At 38.1% G+C, this 20494-nt stretch overlaps 1 long non-coding RNA gene across 1 annotated transcript in view; it reads right to left on the reverse strand.

Moving 5' to 3' along the window:
• Positions 1 to 11663, reverse strand: part of LOC143744700 (uncharacterized) — an 86377-nt gene extending 74714 nt beyond the window's left edge. The window contains exon 1 of the long non-coding RNA XR_013205898.1: positions 11643 to 11663. This is a non-coding gene — a long non-coding RNA (uncharacterized LOC143744700). The remainder of the gene's footprint in view (positions 1 to 11642) is intronic.
• Between the last annotated feature and the right edge of the window lie 8831 nt (positions 11664 to 20494).

Genomic DNA, 20494 nt, shown 5'->3' on the forward strand with positions numbered 1-20494 from the left:
TATGTAGTGTTTTCAATTATGCTTTAAGACAAACCATGTGCAAATACATAACTCAGCACCGTTGCTGTGTATTTTCTCTTTAAAACTGCAGTGAACCAAAGACAGTTTCAAAAACCCAGTTTGAAATCGCTGATGTTTCTGACGTCACAAACTGGCTTGAAACCAATCACGTCAATGTGTGATCGTCTACCAGTAGATCGCTTAGCTGGTGTGAGTGAGTGGAGGTGGGGCTAATTTGCATATTAATAGAACCGCGTATAATGAGGCAAGTGTGTAGAGTTACATTCAAGTTATTTTAAGGCATGAAGAATTTTTTTTCAAGGAAAAAAACATTTAAATTTTGTGTAGTTTTGGTGATCAAAGATGAGCTTTAAAGGGGTCATCGGATGCCCATTTTCCACAAGTTGGTATGATTCTTTAGGGTCTTCATGTAAAGTTTGTAACACACTTTGGTTAAAATTCCTCCATGGTGTGTAAAACAACACGCTTTTTACCTCCTCAAAAACAGCTCTGTTCACAGCGACCCGTTTCGGTGCATGTCTCCTTAAATGATAATAAGCAACTGCTCACCCCACCCCTCTTTTCCATGGGGGGTGTCGACACACGACAAGTAAAGTGCTGCCTTGGCAACCTGCCTTGGTGGAAAGTATACAACTGGCTGAGGGCGGAAATATGCTAATACGGGACAGTCAGTGGTCGTGGGCGGAGCATGAGCAATGTGACATCATATTGCTCAGAAAATTTAAACGGCTTGATTATTGAGAGTGTTTAGGATTTTTGATTTAAAAAAAAGGAGCGAATGGATTTTCTTCATTGTATGGTGGTGTGTCCACATACTGCAAAGATACATTTATATGCAAACACCATATAAAAGTGAATTTTACATCAGCTGACCCCTTTCAGGGATAAAATGATTGACTACATGGGGACTTACATTCTTCAGTACGTCTTCTTTTGTGTTCAACAGAAGAAAGTAACTCATACAGGTTTGGAATGACATGAGTGTGAGTAAATGATGACAGTATTTTCATTTAGGATGGGACTATCCCTTTAATGTTTAGCACATGAGCAGCATGAACATGTTTACAAGAACACAAATTTACTCTACATTTTGATGAACATCTGATGAGCATAAGACTCGTATGATATTTTAATGTTTTTTTAAAGATTCACACATCAACATCACTATTACAGAAAGAAATATCATACACAGTTGTTGAAAAACACAAACATTTCCAAATCACAAACAAATACTTCTGATCAAAGCACTGACCTAGCAATACCCTATACGACAAGTGGATTACACTGTATATAAAGTGGAAAAACTCTTGATGAGTCAGTTCCAGATCTGCTGTTATTGTTCTGCAGGAGGAAGATAGTTCAGATTGACTTGCACCGCTGCCTCTCCAGAGCGACCTGCAGCCCGGAGTTCCTCTCCCCCACTTTTAATCTTTCTGCTCCAGGTGATTGATTGGAAAAGGAATGAGCCGTTTATTGGATGCAAGGGAAACAAATTGCTGTTTTAAGTGTGTTGCCTTGATACCAGACATGACTTAAGATGAAGCGTCTAACTCTCTCACTCGTTTTTTTCCGCCATCTCTCCCCATCTCCCCGGTGTGTGCTAAGCACAACCTTCATTTGGAGAGCTGCCAACGCAATTCCACTTTCACCCGCTGCATAAGTGTGCACTCTCAAACAGCAGCCATTTAACATGGCATCTGTTTCAGATGCCTTTTATCAACCTATAAAAATCAGCCCTTAGGTTTCTTGCACACGCAAACGAACTTGTGATCTGGGAGAACGGTGGATTTCGCTTCGTAAATAGAACCGTAACCATCAAGAAGTCACTCCCAAATAATCAGGGATTTGATCGCCGGGTGAATAGCGGGGGATGCGGAAACACTAATAGCCAGTAAAGGGTTATCATATGTGATTCAGATACAGACAACTGCTGTCAGCTTAGTCGTACATTCATTAACACATGTTGGCAGATTTCATGACTACTCAGCATATACCTGTCTAGACACCTTGATGGTCTTGGATAAGAGCCAGACCTCCCACATTACAGGCCTTGTTGTGTGAAGGACATATGGAACCATCTTGGCACGAGCTTGGCACACACTGTGAGGTCATAGCCCACTGTGGACGGGGCATAATTGCACACCAACGGACAGACAGGAACCTGACTGGACATGGACATAACTCAAGATGGGATAACAGGCCCAGCGCCACCATACTGATAGATAGTCATCAGTAGATTACATATCAAATGGGGAACTTTAAACATACCAGAGGAGTTAAGTAACCAGGATATATAAACATCCCCCATCCCACACCTTTGAATTATAGTCTGCATTCAAATACTCATGACATTGATCAGGGTGAAGATAAAAAAAAATCTTTTTGTGTTCCATGGGGGACAGAAAACCCTGAATATACTGTTTAATTTTTTTTTTCAATTGTGGGTGCACAATTCCTTTAAGAAAATTGCACCTGTTTATACTGAAGTCAAACTTTCAACGAATCAAATGTGGAAACCTTTTCCAATAGGCATAAGACCTAAAACAACTTAGATTAATCACAAAGTCTTTGTCAATCAAAACGCAACCAGTTTTACGTTTATCAGATTTATGTTAAATCTCCTGTATTTCCCCCTCCTTTATTTTATTCTTTCCCCACATGAACGAATGTGCCTGTTCTCAGGAGGAAAGTGTCATGTGACCTACTTAATGACAATCTGTCTCCGTGCTCACATTTCTCCACTCGGCTTATTTATTTGATAAAGTGCGATGCCTTTCCTTTTGTTGCCCTTAATCGGAGCTTAACGTCTTTACTCCGAGATCAATAAACTTTATGAATTATTTTTCCGTCGTCTATTTTTATGGTTCCTTTTGCTCATTAGCATGGCTGGCTTTATTAGCTGAGGCTGCCAGTGTCTTTAGCCGGTCCTGTGTTCCTTAGGTACAGTAAATATCACTCATGTTGTAATTAATATGCACACCCTCAGCACTAATTAAAACACAGACCCCTTCAACCAGCTGGGCCCAAGCAGAAAGAGCGGCAGTCGTGCCGTAATGAACTTGTTGTAAATGTGAGCCCAGCCATCGGATATCATATCCCTAGGAGCTGACAGCATGCAACGGAGGGAGAAAGTAATAAGATCCATGAACTTGTTAATACCCACCCAACCATCCAGAAGCAAACCCCCACCATCTCTGGAAAGAGAGGATATTTTAATGACACATCTCTAATTAAAGCCTTACTTTATCTCCTGTGTTTGCTTAAGAGCGATTGATCGACAGCAAGAGAAAGAGAGATAGAGAGAGGGAGAGAGAGAGAGAAAGAAAGAGAGAGAGAGAGAGAGAGAGATCTCCAGCAATGAAATGTTCACAGAAACAGAACATAACATTGTTTAAACTGAAAAATTACTTCCAAATAAGTTGTAATATAGTACAGGGTCTTTCTTATGCATTGAACTGAAATATCTCTATAGGCATATGCATGTTAATTAACACACAGAAAGTGAATACACAGAGGTTTAACCTAACATATTAAAATGCTAATTATAACTCTTCACAGAACGGCAAGTCAATACAATCCATTAAAGAATTTTCATACAGGGATTACGACCCCTTGGTTTTTCATTAGTATAGAAAGTTTACTTTCTGTGTATATTATAGGAGACTTCTCCCTAATGACCTCCTGCCTTACAGTCTAATCTGTTATAAATGTATCTTAGATCATTGAGCAAACAGTGGGAAAGGTCAAGGCTATAAAAGAAGAACAGCGGAGAGTCTGAAGGAACAGCAGGAACGTTCACAGAGCTCCCATCTCACCACTAGTCTCTGCTGTTGGATCACTTTTCAACCCTTTATGCTCTCCACAATCCACACAAACCTGCGTTACTCTGCCATGAAATGTGGTATTTTTTTCCAGAGTTTGTTTGAAGACTTTAGAGGTCCAGAATGTGTGGATGAGAGCAAGTTCCTTCTTGAGGAAGCAACAGTAAAGCTATTTAGCTTTGACTGTTTTTTTCCTCTTCGTTCAGGGACTTTTATTAAGGTTGTAATAAGTGCTTATTTTATAACAGTTAACATTTTTGTGTATGGCTATACAACCATATAAACCATAAGAAATGTTAAAGTTTATGGAATAGTTCACCCTAAAATGATTCTGTTATCATGTACTTACCCTCATTCCAAATCTGTAAGACTGTCTTGCTTCAGTGGAACAGAAGTTATTTTGAGAAATGTCTCATACAATGGAAGTCAAAGGTCACCAAAGCCATTTTGTTGTTTTGTTACCAACATTTATTTAATATATCTTCTTTTGTGCTCCATAGACGGAAAAAAGTTCATACAATGACATGCAATGACATGAGGGTGAGTAAATAATGACAATGAACAATTCTTTAACTGATTTCACTAGCATTCTACTTGCTAATTAATTTGCACCTGTCCGAAAGTCCTAATGGCAGAGAAAACTTTCATCAACCAACCAAAATGCAACAAGGTGCAGATATCACTGCGGTTTAATTCATGATGTAGCTAAACATGTGGTCCAAGCTGAAACTAATGAAGTCTTTCTAATTCGGTTATAGTTTATTAATGTCAAAGACACAAGTCCATTAATCAAGTTATAACGCAACTGTGTGCTGAGAGAAATGGCTGGATTTGGTGCGGTAATAAGATCACATACATTTTAAAGGTCTGCGATTATCACCGTGGGTTCCCAGGCTCAAGTAAGAACTCCAAAAACGATTTTCATTCGGCACTCATTAATATGCAAAATTATTCAAATGAGATTGTAATTAAGCATCTACTCAGTGGAAACCCTTTTCATGATAATTTATGATAAACTCTGTAGCTGCTTTGATTGAGATTGATTTTTCGGTGCAGAGAAACTGTCATGAATACAAAACTGATTTCTTCCCCTTTCTCTCATCTGCTCAGGTATACAGATGCAACATACCCTATGATTATTATGATGTAGGCAGCTTATAGAGATATATTAAGCTAATCTGAATAAATTCATCTGATGAATCAGAGGAGAAATGGAAATCCTATTTTTCATGGATTTTTAATGGAAAATCTTCATCTGTACAACCTGTTTCTAAGACCTTAAATACTATAAACATTGTGCTTCAATTAAAACAAAAGAGAGAGAGAAAGGAAAAAAGGAGAAGATAACTAGAGTAATTTACATTTGATGCACGGTTGAACAAGGGCTTAGAAGAGAAGTAAATGGAGGGCAAGAGCACGAGAAGAGACAGAGGGAGAGAAAAATAGAAAAAGAGGGGAATTATTATAGCCCAAGGGTTTCTGTGTTTCTCATAGTCATTCCCTGCTCTTAACAACCCACTGGAGACCAAATTAAAAAGGACTGTTAACTTATGAGGTTCACAACTGAACCACACAGAGTCTAATGCTCGCTAATGCCTTTTGTATGATCTGATGTTCTGAGAGGCAGTTAAAAAAGCTAAATGAATGCCCAGTGCGGGAGGTCAGACTGTTTCTTCACAGATGGACCTTAACAGGCATGCAATACAACATTGATTTTATCATAAAACTTCAAATAAACATTTTCTACACTGTATAACTATACTCCAATGAATTCATAGCGAGTAAATGTTCCATCGTTTATGTGAAAGCATGTTGTGTGTTTATCTTTGAGGTGTGGCCTTCATAGGCGGAGACAGAATGCAAAGAAAGCAGATGAGCTGTGGGTGGATACATGGATGATAATAGGCATCATAATTAAGCAAACCTAAGCGAGCACTTAAGGGACTCAATATCCACTGTTATTAAGGCAGAACATAAAAGGAAAAGTTAGTGCTAAGTAAATAATATTATTGTAATTGGCACACAGGTGAATAATTCAGCATAATTTTCAAAGCTTGTTAAGGTTCCCCAATGTGTACGGCCAGAGAAACCGTATGCCTTTCTACTGTCATTCAACTCAAAGATTTGGGCTACTATAAATATCGACTCAGATAAACAGATGTAGTCTCTGCAATCAGAACTGAAGATTGCACAACTATTTTGAATTCTTTCGCAGTCTTTTACTAACATGATATACAAATAAGAAACAATGTGCCCCTTTATTTCTTGATTTGGTAAAAAATATACATTACCGGTCAAATGTTTGGGGTCAGTACTTTTTTAAAACTTTCTATTCATCAAAGAATATAATGCTTAACAGGTCACCAGTTAATGTACATTCAAATCAGACAATTAGAAATGATATGACTTATTAAACTACTGATCTTGTCATATTGGCATAAGTATATTATAAAACAGTTTCAGTTCTGGATACTGAATTGTCAATTCAGCATTCCAGTCATGCTTAAAATCTAAAATGCTGACTTGACGAGTCAGCACCCATTGAGAACATTTTCTGCTATAGTTTGTGGAATAATGGCTTTTCATTAATTAGCTTAATAAAATTAAATTAATGAAAATTAAAAATAAGTATGCAAATTATATAGCTTTATAAAGGCAAACACATGTCCTGTGTTTTGTTCCTACTACCTCCCTTTAGTCAACATGAAAATCATCATGTGACCTGTGAATCCTTATTGCTGAAATGTTTGTTAATGAAACATAAAATACCCCGTTTTTAGAGGCAAAGCCAGGCCTATATATAAACAAAAGAAACTTATTCCCTTTAGTTGAAGACCAAGTACGGACATAAAGGTCACAGATCTGCAAGATGCAAGTTGTTGATATGGCTTAATTGTGAGATGTGAGCGGTATGAGAGAAGACACTTGTGGTCAGGCTGAGAGAGCTATAGAGAGGGGAGACATGGAGAGGAAAGAAGAGCAAACTCAGAAGGGTCACAAGAGGTCAAATCAGCTAAATAAACCACACCACACTGACCTGCCTGTTGGCTGCCTTCAATATAGCAGCACTGCTTGTACTATCAAACAAGCACAATCTTTTAAAAAGAGTAAGTGAAGTCGGGTTTAGTGATGCAATTTAATTTTCTTCTTGCCTATTGAACCCAGCAGAGTTCAGAAGATTCTATTCCTCTTGTTTTTGTAGCATAGATTAGTGCATAGCTCTTAAAATCAACTGAACAATAGGAGAGATAGTTTTTACAAAAGCTATATTTCAACATCCGCAATATATTTAACATAACCGGAATAGCATACCGTATGTACTTTCATTAATGTCAGGTCGGGACAAGGTCACATGATTTTAGATGTAATTTTGTACAATTTATAAATTACACTTTCTCTTGGTCAAAACAATGTTTAGATAGTTGTTTTAGAGTTTAATGAATTGAGTTGGGGTTCTTAAAAAATAATTAAATAATACAAATTAATAAATAAATATAAGCTTTTTCATGCCAAATGCAATGTGACAACTTGCCCTGCTCAGATCAATGTGCTTTTAATGAGGCATATCTTTGTTTCTGGGCAATAACAGTGAAAACATTAAAATTTTCGCAGCCAAGACTTTAAGGTTTGTGCCTATACAGAATTTGACATTTGAAATATTCACTGGAGTTAAAAAAATAAAATAAAATAAAAAATGCAATGAGAACTGCATAATCAAAAGGTACATGGAATTATAAAAAAATAAACATGCCACAGGCAGACCTATGACTGTATCTTTTCACTGAGTGACAGCGTGGTAGATTATGGTGACCGAGAGAGCTCAATGCTCTGCAACTGAAGAAAACACATGCAAATAGAAAGAAATACTAGCAAATTAAGAAAACATCTTAATCAGCTTGACAAAAAAAACAAATACAGAAACGCACTGCAAAAACTCACAACGCAGCCAAATACAGAAATGTGCTGCAAATACTCACAACACAATCAAATAAAGAAACGCACTGTAACTACTCACAATACAACCAAATACAGAAACGCACTACAAATACTTACAATGCAGCCAAATACAGAGACACAATCCAAATACTCACAACACAATCAAATACAGATATGCGCTGCAAATACTAACAATGCAGCCAAATACTCACAACGCAGCCAAATACAGAAATGTGCTGCAATTACTCTCAACCCAACCAAACACAGAAACGCACTTGAAATTCTCACAACATGACCAAATACAGAAATGTGCTGCAAATAGGCCTACTCACAACACAAAAAAAATAAAGAAATGTGCTGCAAACTCACAATTCAGCCAAATACAGAAACACGCTGCAACGGAGGAAAACTCATGCAAATAAAACACACAAGCAAATTAAGAAAACATCTTCATTGAGAGTTGAGCTCTCTTGGCCACCGTATGGTTAAGGTAACCGTGACATTAAAATTTAACTTTCCTTCACCTCATAGGAGAACATGATTTCACCAAGTAAACATGTTCTTGAATCAACATCTTTGTTGATCTGATGCTTCTACATCAGTGTAATTCACCCATCATTTCCCTATGAATTTAGGGACATGTTAGGGTTAGGTTTAGGGGTAGGGTGACGGGTTAAGACTACATTTTCGGACAGGAATGTTGATCCAGGAACATGTCTTACTTGGCAAAATCACAGCAACCTTTCCTCAATCTCTAATCAAAATAACCTCCCCTCCCTCTTGCAATGATGACATCTCTTCTCTGATGACGACACTCACATGAGATTGCAGCAAAAACAAGCCACAACGTTCACAATTTCAATGGAGAAAATCAAGTCCCTCCCTACATTTCTTCTTGTTCGAGAAGCCATTTCACTCGGATATACGTCACAATAGAGAAGAAAAGCCTATCGCAATTTCCGATTCATGCCAAGTTTAAGATTAACAAATAGATTTTAGCATAAAACATGTTTGCGGATGGCAAGTACACACTTGCAAACATAAATTTCACAGATCAAAGACAGTGAAAGGTGTCAGAAAGTCGGTGATGGCATTGCTGCTGCTTTCCTTCACATCCAGCAGTGTGTGGTTCTAATTGGTTGTCCTGCAGGGCAAAGAAGAGTGCACATGTCTGGGGACACCATGTCAAAGCAGCATAGAAGCATGTGCACACGCTTTCAGACAGAACTCCCCTGTGTCTGACTCTGTCCTCCTCCTCTCTCTTACGCTTGCTCTCTCTGTCTACCTGACCCTAAGATCGATGAGTCGCACAGAGGCAGGGGCTGGCAATGTGGACAGTAGGGTTGACACAAAGCTAAAGGGGCTTCTTGCCGTCTTACCACACACATCCAGGCACAGAGCACCAGACAGCTTAATTAACCCTGGGAAACAGGAACTACAGGTTACAGCCAGGCCTCACTGTGTGTTTGCTACAGAGGGAAATAACCGCCATGCACATAATGCTATAGGAAAGAGTAAATCTACATTTCTCTCTCTCCTATTTCCATTTGTATACATGCGGTTGCTTTTGAGCTTCTCGAGAAAAGCAACGTCATACGACAGTGAAGATAAACAAGGTGTTGGTGCAGACAGTGTGTAGAGCAGTAAATCATCTTAGACGCAGTTAAGTAGCAGTAGTATGAACTGACAGCAATATCTATGGGCTTTTAAGGTAATCAGCTAACCTAGCTAGTTATTTTCATTGTTGCCATTTAACTCAATTTTAATATCCGAATAAAAAAATATTTTAGATATAAATCTGCATATGCAATGGACACCAGTTATTCTCATCTTTGGTAGCTCCTTTGAAAGAATCTTGAGTAAAACAGAGTTTTTATTTAAGGAAGCACATACAAAACACCTGAATCGGAAACAATGCAATCTGTTTTACAGAAAATGGAGATTTGTTGCGCATATAACCCCCTTGTCACTTGATCTTTCAGAAATCATTCTAATATGCTCATGTGGACTTTTTTTTCAGGATTCTTTGAGGAATAGAAAGTTTAAACAATGTACTATATATTTGTAACTGTGTTAGTGTTTACTGTCACTTTTGGTGAATTGAAGGTGTTCTTGCTGAATAAAAGTATTAATTTCTTTAAAAAAAAATTGCTGACCCCAAACTTATAAACGGTTGTGTATGTTCATCATATTACTCCATAGCTTATGCACACATATATATACGATTGCCGCAGAGCAGTTTTACGGCTCAAATAAAGTATTATTACTATTATCATACACACTCAATAATATCAATTAGATCTTTCTTAATTCTGGTTTAAACTGCTGCTCCTCTTAAGGACTATTGGCGACTTGAAAAGCAATGGAGATATTATGAAGGCATGTAAATGATTGACACCCAAGGGCTCATCTTCAGGAAACGAGAATAACTTAAAGGCATATATTCCAGTGAAGATGCCTGCCATCACGACACGAGCACTCAGACAGAACCAATTCAACGTTACAGAAAGAAATCATATCCAAAAAGGTCTTGCACTATCTATTGATTTAAATGAGTTGGACTCTGGCTGGATTGTTGCTATGCAATATTCTCAGATTTTTTCCCACTCTTTTTTATTATTTGTTTATCTAGGACGAAAACATAATAAAGACCACTGCAGAATGCACAGCTCTAAAAGAGAAAAAAATTACATCATAACCACCACCAATCTGCACAAATAGTGGCACATCATGAAGAGATATATAGCCCTAAATGATGTTTGGTTTGGGGTTTTACATTCCAATTTAGCCTCAGGCCTTAGAGACATTACGGCCTTAATGTACATCTTGGTCAGTGCATGTTCCCTAAAGCAGTCCGCATGCTTTATTAGCAAGTCTCTGGCCCCTTTGTGTAATAGCAAACCAGTCTCTCATTACTGGTCATTAGATTCATATTACTTGTATTTGAAATAGTAATACATCTTGCAACCATAACTAGTTTTAAAGGCCTCAATAATGCACTAAAGAGAAAGAAAATACTCGGAGCAAAACAGTTTGTAATTGGAACATAGTGTAGAGGCTGTTTGCTTGTATGGACTGCTAATGTGCTTCTCTTGTATAATAACTTGTACAATCAGTACAGAAATGCAGACTGAAATAATCTTGCATTTAAGGCATACTTTGACTCAGAGGAACATATCATTTTGCAGGCAATGCCTTGGGGTTACAATATGATAAGTCGACATGTAATGCAGACAATATTAAACAGCTTCTTTTAGTGTGCTGAATGAGCACTTGATAATGGAACCGATGCAATAAGACCCATACTGGGAATAAGACAGAGAATTTCAGCATCCTCGCCATTTTTTTTTTCTTTACAAGCTAATAAAGAACTGCACACGTGAAGAATATTAAACATGTGCTGAAAGCAGCCAACATACGGCTTGACATCTCTGCTTTTTGCCAACCACGTATGTCAGTGTAATGATCTGTAATAGGTCAGGTCATTATGCCCTTTTACATTTGCATCTATAAATGCATCCATAAATACACCACTTTTTTATTGTGTAGTCTTATGTTGTGACATTTTAAAATGCATTTTCCTCATCTGTTCCACACATTATTATTTGATGCTGATGTTTCCCTTTTCAGAGTATTACTGCTAGATGACCCAAAAAGGTCAAAACCAACACTACACAATCTTACAAAAAACCTAACACAGTAACATGGATCTGCACTAGCAAAAAAGTATAAAAGTAACATCCTTAACTTATTAGAATTGTGACAAAGTTTTATTTTTCAAAATTTTCTCAGACTTTTTCAAAAATCTAAACAATGTGACGTGTAAATTAGACAAACAACATTTCAGTATGGTAGCAAACTCACCCACAACAGCTTAAATCCACCTCTGAACTTTGACCTTGGAAGGACTTTTCCACAACTTTATATATATATATATATATATATATATATATATATATATATATATATATATATATATATATTTTTAAATAAAAGTGTTAAAGCAACACCAAGGAACTTTTCCTCTATGGTCGCCCTACGGGTTGGAAGCGGAATTTAGCCTACCGCAGCCTACTGTCGCACGGGCACGCTTGCTGTTTATCCAGCACCGGCTTTGGACTCAACAATGGCCACAGACAAGGTAGAGTATGATGCATGATTTTATGAAAGACATCACAAACGAAGAAAAACTATGTATGCCGTAAAGCAGTCGAATTTTGTAGTTCTTTTTGTGCTCCGGTTACTACCCGAAACCCGAAGTTACATAGTGCCAGTAAAAGCGATACAGACCACGTCAGGCTATGGCAGACTGTACCATCACAAGGGTCTTGGAAATATATTATGAAGGTTGAAAAACTACATAGTACTTTAAATAAAAGAATTAAAATTGTTAATTTTAATTTTTTTCATTTTTAATTTAATGTAATTAATTGCATATTTGGGATTTGCATTTTTTGCATTATAATGCCTGGTGTTTTGCATTTTTCTAGTGTTACTCTTTGGATTAATGCTAAATCTAGGGTAAAAAAAACATAACGGAACAGTTAATATCACAGTCAAGAGGACTATCATAGTATTCTTCTTTTTTTATATGCAAAACATTACTCAAACCATTTATTATTAAATAAAATATTTGGAAAATTATAGCTTTTATACAGGGTTCATTTAATATTTTTATCTAATTTAATTTAATTTAATTTAATTTAATGATTTAAGGGTCAAGAGAAGTGTTTGTCACCTTATTTTGAGCATGTGTGCCTGCAGTTGAGAAAGTGACAGACAGAACGTGAGAGAAAGAGAAGTGTGGCTTACTAAAATTGTCAGGACAGTTTCACAAGGGACTTATCTGTCACTTCTTGACGGCCTTGGTGAAAATTACAGCCTGTCCGTTTACAGTCCATATTGAGTATACATAACACATTAAGAGACTCATTATCTATTTCAGACCATATGGACCTGGGCTGAGGTGGGTCACTGCAAGGCCATCCTAAGCTGCTCTCTCTAATTGCAACAATTATGCCATCTTCATTACAAGGGGCATTTATGGAAAATGGTGCCACGACCCCTCAAGATTGGTGTCATTGCACTCTGGACTACAAGAGAGCCAGGAGATATGCCCTGGAGCCCACTCAGGGCCCAAATGTGCTCATATCCCAGTGATTCTAAGATGAATGTGACAGGGATTTTTTTCAATAGATCTAAAGTTGCATGCCTGTTTAAAAGCACCTCATCTATCATCAGTTTTACCTGACTGAAAAGTATATATTTGTAAGATTTGTAAACAAATAGTTCTTTTGAGTTGGATCTTTTCAATAAAAAAACTTGTCTAAACTATTCACTCATGAATTACACTGAAGGATTTATTCACAAATTAATTTGAACAACTAATTCAGGATGAATGGGTATGTAAAAAAATATTGTTCGTTTTAGTTTCCGCTCCCCACTTCCGAAATCGCGAGATTTTGAGGAAAACATTCCACTGTAAGTTAAATTTAAAAAAAATTAAAGAAACAAAGTGCATATTTTATTGGTGCAAATATGAGTAGGGTATGTGTATTGTGTACAACATTTGCAACAGCTTTTTAAAATTGTGTCTTCTTTTAGTTACATTAGCGACTACTTAACAGACATTTAGAAGTTTATTTTAAAATGCAAAGTATTGAAAAAAAAAAACACTTGAATTTTTTTGCAAGAATATACTATACGTGTGCCCTCATGTTTCCATTGTGTCTTGTCTTGTTTTTTTTTTGTAACTGCTGTTGGTGAGTGTCATGAAACCAAGTCAAATTCACGTTTTTTGTCTGTGTCCGTTCCTGTGCCAGTGTCGGTGTTCGTTTCGTGTCGGTAACCATTTCGGTGTTCATGCCGGTGTGTCCATGTTGGTGTTTTCGTGCCAGTGCAGGTGTCTGTTCCGGTGTCCGTGCCAATGTCCCTTTCGGTGCCCGTGTGTCCATGTTGGTGTGTCTGTGTCTCTTTTATCAACAATTTCCTCGCTCGCTGCAGCACTCATTATCCACCTATCACTCCACGCCGGTTCTGTCACTGAAGAATCCAACACGAGACAACGATATGGCGCAACCAACTTTGATACTGTTACATGATTGGCTGTTAGCGTGTCACTCCCTACATTGCTAGGTTACCAGAGAGTGAGTGCCTTTGTTCAAGCAAGCAAACTTGCTTCGCAACCTCTGGTTTCTTCTACGAAGAAAAAAAATTATCGAACGTTTTATCGAACGCATTTTTTATTGATTTTGATTACGTGTCTATCGCGAGACATATCGTTATCGTTTTATCGCCCAGCCCTACACACAAGGTATATATGAAGTTGGTTATGTCTAAAGTGAAAGCAAATGTTTGAGAGAAAATCAGGTGCGTGCTGGTCTTAAAGTGACAGTAGCCTAATAGTAAACATGCTGCGATTTGTCCTTAAAGGATCTTTGTTCTTATCTTTTAATAACAAAGAAAATAATGACACAGATTTTTATTTTCGCCACTTTGGCCCAAATATCTGCCATTCTTTTTTATTTTATATTTTGTTACCTTGTAAGGCTTTGTTTTTAACATAGGGACATTAGTTTAGCTGTAAGCCTCAATCACTTGCAAAATAGTAAAACCAACATGAAAAAGAATCGTGATAAAATCGCGAATTGTGATTTTCCTGAAAAAAATCGTGATATGATATTTTTGCCATGTCGCCCACCGACAAATTTTTTTAGGCTCAACTGTCACAGAATGTAAAACACAGGATTGTGGGATATCAAAGGCAACGAAGGATATATCTATGCTGCCGTCAAAAATGTATCAGATGAAGTTATCTCAGGAGACAGGAAGTGAACTTACATTGGATTCGGACATGCCTTGATGCCTTTCTACCTTGGAATGCATCCTCCAAAGTTTTTAACTTTTGGACACAACCATTCTGAAGTGTAGCCTACATGGTGGACACTTTAGACTATGGAAGAGGATTTGTCTATGGCAGTGAAGCGACATAACTGAGGCTGGCAGGTCACATGATAATGACAACATAGCGAATGTAGTACGTCCGAGTATCTGTGTCCTGAGATACCTTCATATAATCAATTTTTGAAGGCAGTATCTATCCACTTGGGGGCAATCGTCAGAGTGCAAAATGAATGGGAGTCTATGGGGCTAGACGGCTAAATTTGTCTCTTTCACCCGATTGCCGTTGAGAAATCTCAGATTTGAATGTAGGTTTTGCAAGTTCAACATGGGTTATAGGTCGAAAGTTGAATGAACGAGTACTTATGTCCTTTCGATTTCTTACAGGTTGAGTTGTTGTTGCCCATAACACGCTAGCATTCTGCTAATGGACGCTGATTGGTCAGTGAAGGACTGATTACGACCAGAGCCCGTCTAACGGAGAGCCTTGGCACTTCCTATTAGCCCCATTGTATAACATCTTGGTCAAAGAGTAGAAGTAACAAGAGGCGAAACTCCGTTGCAGTTTTGGTAACAATCGCTAGATGGCGCAGCTGTCTCGCTGATGCCATTTTGGACTGAACCAGCGGTTTTACCGTTAGCACAACTGTACAGCATTATGTCTGGAAATAATTGGAAACAAAGAAAACAGTGTTCTGCTATCAACTGCAACAACTAGCATTGTACAACCAATCAACTAGCATTTGATAGATTTCCCAAAGATCCAGAGAGGTAAAGTAGAAAAGGTTTTTTATTAACGTTAAAGTGAACAGCGTACGTCTCCATACGTAAATAGAGGCATGGAGGTGTACAACAGTGAGTGCAGGGAAGTAGTGTGTGACAAGGAAAAGTGCAAAAACGCTCTTGTATACATGGTGAAACTATTCAATAGATTCAGAATCCATCATATATTACGGCCCCAAAATCGACAACTCTCACAGCCCAAACAGAAGCGCAACAGAATTGTTTTTTAAAGCGGTCATCTGTATATCTGTACATAAACTCTCTCTTTCTGTATCAAATGTAACATGTGTTGTACAAAGTTTTTATCAGTCAAGATGAATTAAATTATAATAAAACTAAAGACTAAAACATATAGAACAGCTAATATACTTACCATTGCCATTCTATTTGTAGTAAATGTGTGCACTTTTTAGTTGTGTGTAATAAAGCCAGAAATGATGTGATCTACTTACCATCACCAATTTTATTACTGATCATTTTATGATGATCTTCTATTAAATTTCTATTTACTATTAAATATTCTCTCTTGACTAATGTGTTGTCCCTTTCACCTACTCACTGTTCATTGTGTTCGGCTTTTTCAATGAATTTGTTAATCATTTCATGAGGAACATGGGCTGTTGTTACTGGTGTTGTAAAATTGTGCTGTATGAAAACGGGAGTTATCCCTAAAAGTTATTGGGGTAAATAAATAGCATATTTGACAGCTTCATGCTCTATAACGAAATTGTTTAATAAACCGATCCATAAGCATTATTTTGTTGTACATTATTCAACATGCCGTTTTAGTTTAGACTATAGAGATATTAAAAACTAGAAACTACTATTTAGTTCCCTTAACCGCTTTTGAATTTGAACCGATATCGTTCGAGCGGTGTTGCCTTCAGTCCAAGATGGCGGAGCTGCAGCTCTGCGCATGGACGCGTTTGTTGCAATGGAACGTTCTATTGAGTTTCGCCTCTTGTTACTTCTATACTTTTTGTCTTGGTTGCAGTTCCATTAGAATTCCACTGGAGGTGATCGCGGGCGAGTGCAGAATTAATGGGAGTCTATGGGGCTAGACGGCTAAATGTACCCCTTTCTCCTGTTTGTCGTTGAATCAAGGTAGATTTTATTGTTGATTCAGCAAGTTCAATATAGATTATAGTCCAAAAGTCTAATGAACGAGTACTTATGTCCTTTCGATTTCTTAGAGGTTAGGTCGTTGTTGGCCGGAACACGCTAGCATTCTGCTATTATGTGACGTCATCACATTTTTGAACGGATTTTTAGAACAGATAAGTGAACGTAAAAAATTATCTACCAATTATTACATTATATATTTATTACCCCCCCCCCCCCCCCTTTTTGAATGCAACTTTCAAATTACTTGACAAAAAATTACATCCTGAGAAAAGTGGATTTCTGGGGTGAAACCCCATAGACTACCATTCATTCTGCACTCGCCTGCGAGCGTCCCCACATGGAAATTGTTCTAATAGTGGGAAAGGGTTGTCCTATCTCTCATTTCCCAAGGACGAAAAAAGGTAACGTGTGCTCCTGTGTTGTCAAAGCCTACCTGAATTTACGGTGGTTCACGTGGGAGGGAAAGTTGGCCAAATGCCAAGTTGGCTAATGTACAAAATCGGCTAGGTTGCACGAGCTATCACAGGTCGCAACGATATGTATGTGTGTGCATTTTTGACGTGGTCTTTTAAAACAACAAAACAGAAACTCTTCTAGCACGTGTATTTACCTGTGTCAGCTGTGTTGTCGATGCCTTGAGAGAAAAGAAAGTGCAGATCGCGAAAGCACCAAAGTGACTGAAGGATTGCCGTAAAGCAGTGACTCTAAAAAATCTAACACCCAGTAATCTGTAATTTCTTTGCATCTCCTTTCGAAAACAACATTCAAATTACTAGACATAAAATTATATCCTGAGAAAAGTGGATTTTGAGGGGTATATCTCCATAGACCTCCATTCATTCTGCACTCGTCCTGTGAGCGCCCTCATATGGAACCAGAGTGGAACTGCAACCAGTTCAGAACCCGGAAGTTTACTGAGAGTGAAAGTTCTCTCCATATTAGACATTCTCTGATGATACTTAAACTTTTTGTCCATCAAAATCATTTTCACATATCAACACAAATTTTTTTAATTTTGAAGCCTAAATGTAGTTGCCAGAAGTAAAAAGCTAAAGGTAGGCTATAAACGAACTGCACCAGACACCACTGTCCTATACGAATTCAACGTCACTCACCATCACTAAACTTCTGACAGCTCTTTCAGTTTTTAATTTGAGAACATTTTCCCAGAAAGTTGGAGTTAGAACAGTTTAATTATTATAAGCATAATGAGGCTGTAAAAATGGACTGAGCTAACCTGTTCGGCGTGAGGACGTTTAATTGTCCCCAAATGACTCTAGTCCCATTTATAGCCACTTGTTAGCAATCAAGACCATAGGCGCCGATTTATGTTTTCCTCCGTAGGTGTTCATGGGCGCACGCCCTTTAAAAAAAAAAAAAGTAACGTTAGGCCTAGTCAAAAAATGTTGGCATTTCAGAACCGAACGAGAAGCGCAGAGCTGTGTCTATGACAACTCGAGGTAGCCTATCGCACACCGGACGCGCACTTTGTCAGTTTATTGCCAGCAATATTGTAATGGTATGTTTAAGGACATTATGGAATTAAGATAATGTCTGTAGGCTACTATGTTACGATTGTACTGTACAATTAAATACAACAGGGGGGTCCGTTAACTGAATGAATTGAGAATATCACCTGAAAATCCGATAACATCAGCAATTTTCATTCAAGCTGATTTCTGTAAATGAATGTAAAATAAATGTATATTGCAGCACAGGTTGAAGTCAGTACATTAACGACGATTTGAGACAAATAAATGTAAATTTAATATAAAACTATGTAAATCGCGCTCTGTGGCCCTGCAGGATTTTGAACAAGGTCCTATAGCCGTAGCTGGGCGCCGCCGGTGTGTGTAAGTTACACTCATAGAGAATAAATAATGTGTTCGAATTTTAAAAGACATGTCACTACGGCGCTGCGCTTCTCGTCCGGTGTGCGAACCCTTTTAGGAAATGGACAGCCGCCGACACGAACGCACACACCCATTTACTTGATAATAAAGCCGTAAAGTAGGCTGTCTTACAACTCAGGACCATAGCTAAGGACAGCGCCACTTCTCACAAATACAGACAGGATTGGAGATCAAAAGTTTAACTGACACATAACCGCGATCAGAGCATAGACAGTAAAAGAAATGGACACAGCGACCCCGTTGATTTCAACGGAGAGAGTTGAAGCCGAACATGGGCACTCACTTCATGATAGCCAAGCGTTCTGCGCAGGCTAAAACTGAGCTTGATGACGTAGATGTCACGTGAGCAACCTGACTGACAGTTGTAAATCTTCTAGTAGCTGTGCCAAGACAAATCTGAATCACCCATAGACAGTCACCCAACGTTAATCGTGCACAGAGACGGTGAAGCGCGACCTGCAGCAACTTTTGGTAAGTATTCTGATTAATTATTTTGTCATTTTGCTTAATATTTATTTATTTAAAATTTAACGTCAGTACGCCTGCGAGACTGTGCGAGCTTCTCCTCCTGTCTATACGGTAATGTCTCTATTGTGCGACATGAAGTCGCGTGGTTATGACGCAATTTTTAGCCTATTTTTACAATAATGGCTTCTACGGGGCCATAACGTAAGATACAAAGTAATGGAGCCTTTTATACATTGTCGTGTTTCTTTAGAAATAAATAATGGACAAATTAAGTCTTTGGACGCCTCAGATGTAACGTTATTCCCTGTCAAAGTGACGCCAAAATGAATGGGAGTCAATGGGATGCTAACAGCAGGTGATAGCCAGCTACAATGGCGGCCCCCGGAGGCAGCTTCAACTTCCGCCTGATGGATTACCCCCTTGGATCAGAGGCGTTTTCATCCGAGAAACGCTGTGATTGGTGGATAGGATGGAGCAGGCGACTGACAGCGACATAACCAATCACAGTGTGACAGACGCTTTCACATAGCACCAACTGCAATGTTTAATTTTAAATGAATGTAGCCTACTGCATGGCAGTCTGGCACACACGTGGGTGCTCGGTATTTTCCGTGGGTGCTCGAGCCCCGGAGCACCCACGGTATCGGCCACTATGACCAAGACACCTAACATCTTAAAAAATCACGAGTGGGGTAGTAATACTGATGTGTTATGTCATAGAATAAAACCATAGGTACCTTATTTGATCCATTTAACCAAAAAACCATTAAAAAAAATTAAAACCACTACTAAAATGCTAACGGATTCCACTTTTAATTTCAATGTCATTTTCTTGCGAGAAATTACTATTGTACTAATTAAATATTCGCTGTTATCACTAAAACTCTCTATTTTTCTGTAGACCTTTAAACCGCGGCTAAGCTGCCACAGAAGTCGGAATGTCGGAATGTCGGAAATCAGTTTCGTAACCTTCGTGCGCAAACGCTGCTGCCTGCAAAGTCATTCATTGCCAGTACAGCGAGCGAGGCAAGTCTGCCTTTTCTGACGCAGCCAAAGATTTAGTGCTTAGCGATTTAGTGAACCAAAGGAGGGAAAAGTAAGTCACTTTAATAGCTGTACAGCAAGATTGTTCACAAATAAAACATACTAGAAATAAATATGTTTACGTCATGACCGCTTTAAATACAGGTTGGTTTTAATAGCATTTGATGTTAAATGTGTAAAAACCACACAACCCGAAATATGTAAATCAATTTTAGTTGTGTATGCAAATTATAAAAACACTGTAAGTCATAAATGACTTTGTTTTCATGAGTTGCAATCAACAAACTGTGACCGCTTTTGATCCAGTTCTTTGCAGCAAACTGTTCGAATGAATCGATTCGCGAAAACGAGTGGAACTTCTCATCCTATTTTGAATGACATCTGCGCTGCCCTGTGATAAAACTTGGTACGGTGTTGTTCCGGCTCTCTAAGTACTTTATTGGTAGTTGAATATGAAGGGTACACACATCTCTGTTTTTGATT

Source organism: Siphateles boraxobius, unplaced genomic scaffold (assembly GCF_051911475.1).
Source record: "Siphateles boraxobius isolate OS27281-9 unplaced genomic scaffold, OSU_SipBor_1 20, whole genome shotgun sequence".
Classification (NCBI taxonomy): domain Eukaryota; kingdom Metazoa; phylum Chordata; class Actinopteri; order Cypriniformes; family Leuciscidae; genus Siphateles; species Siphateles boraxobius.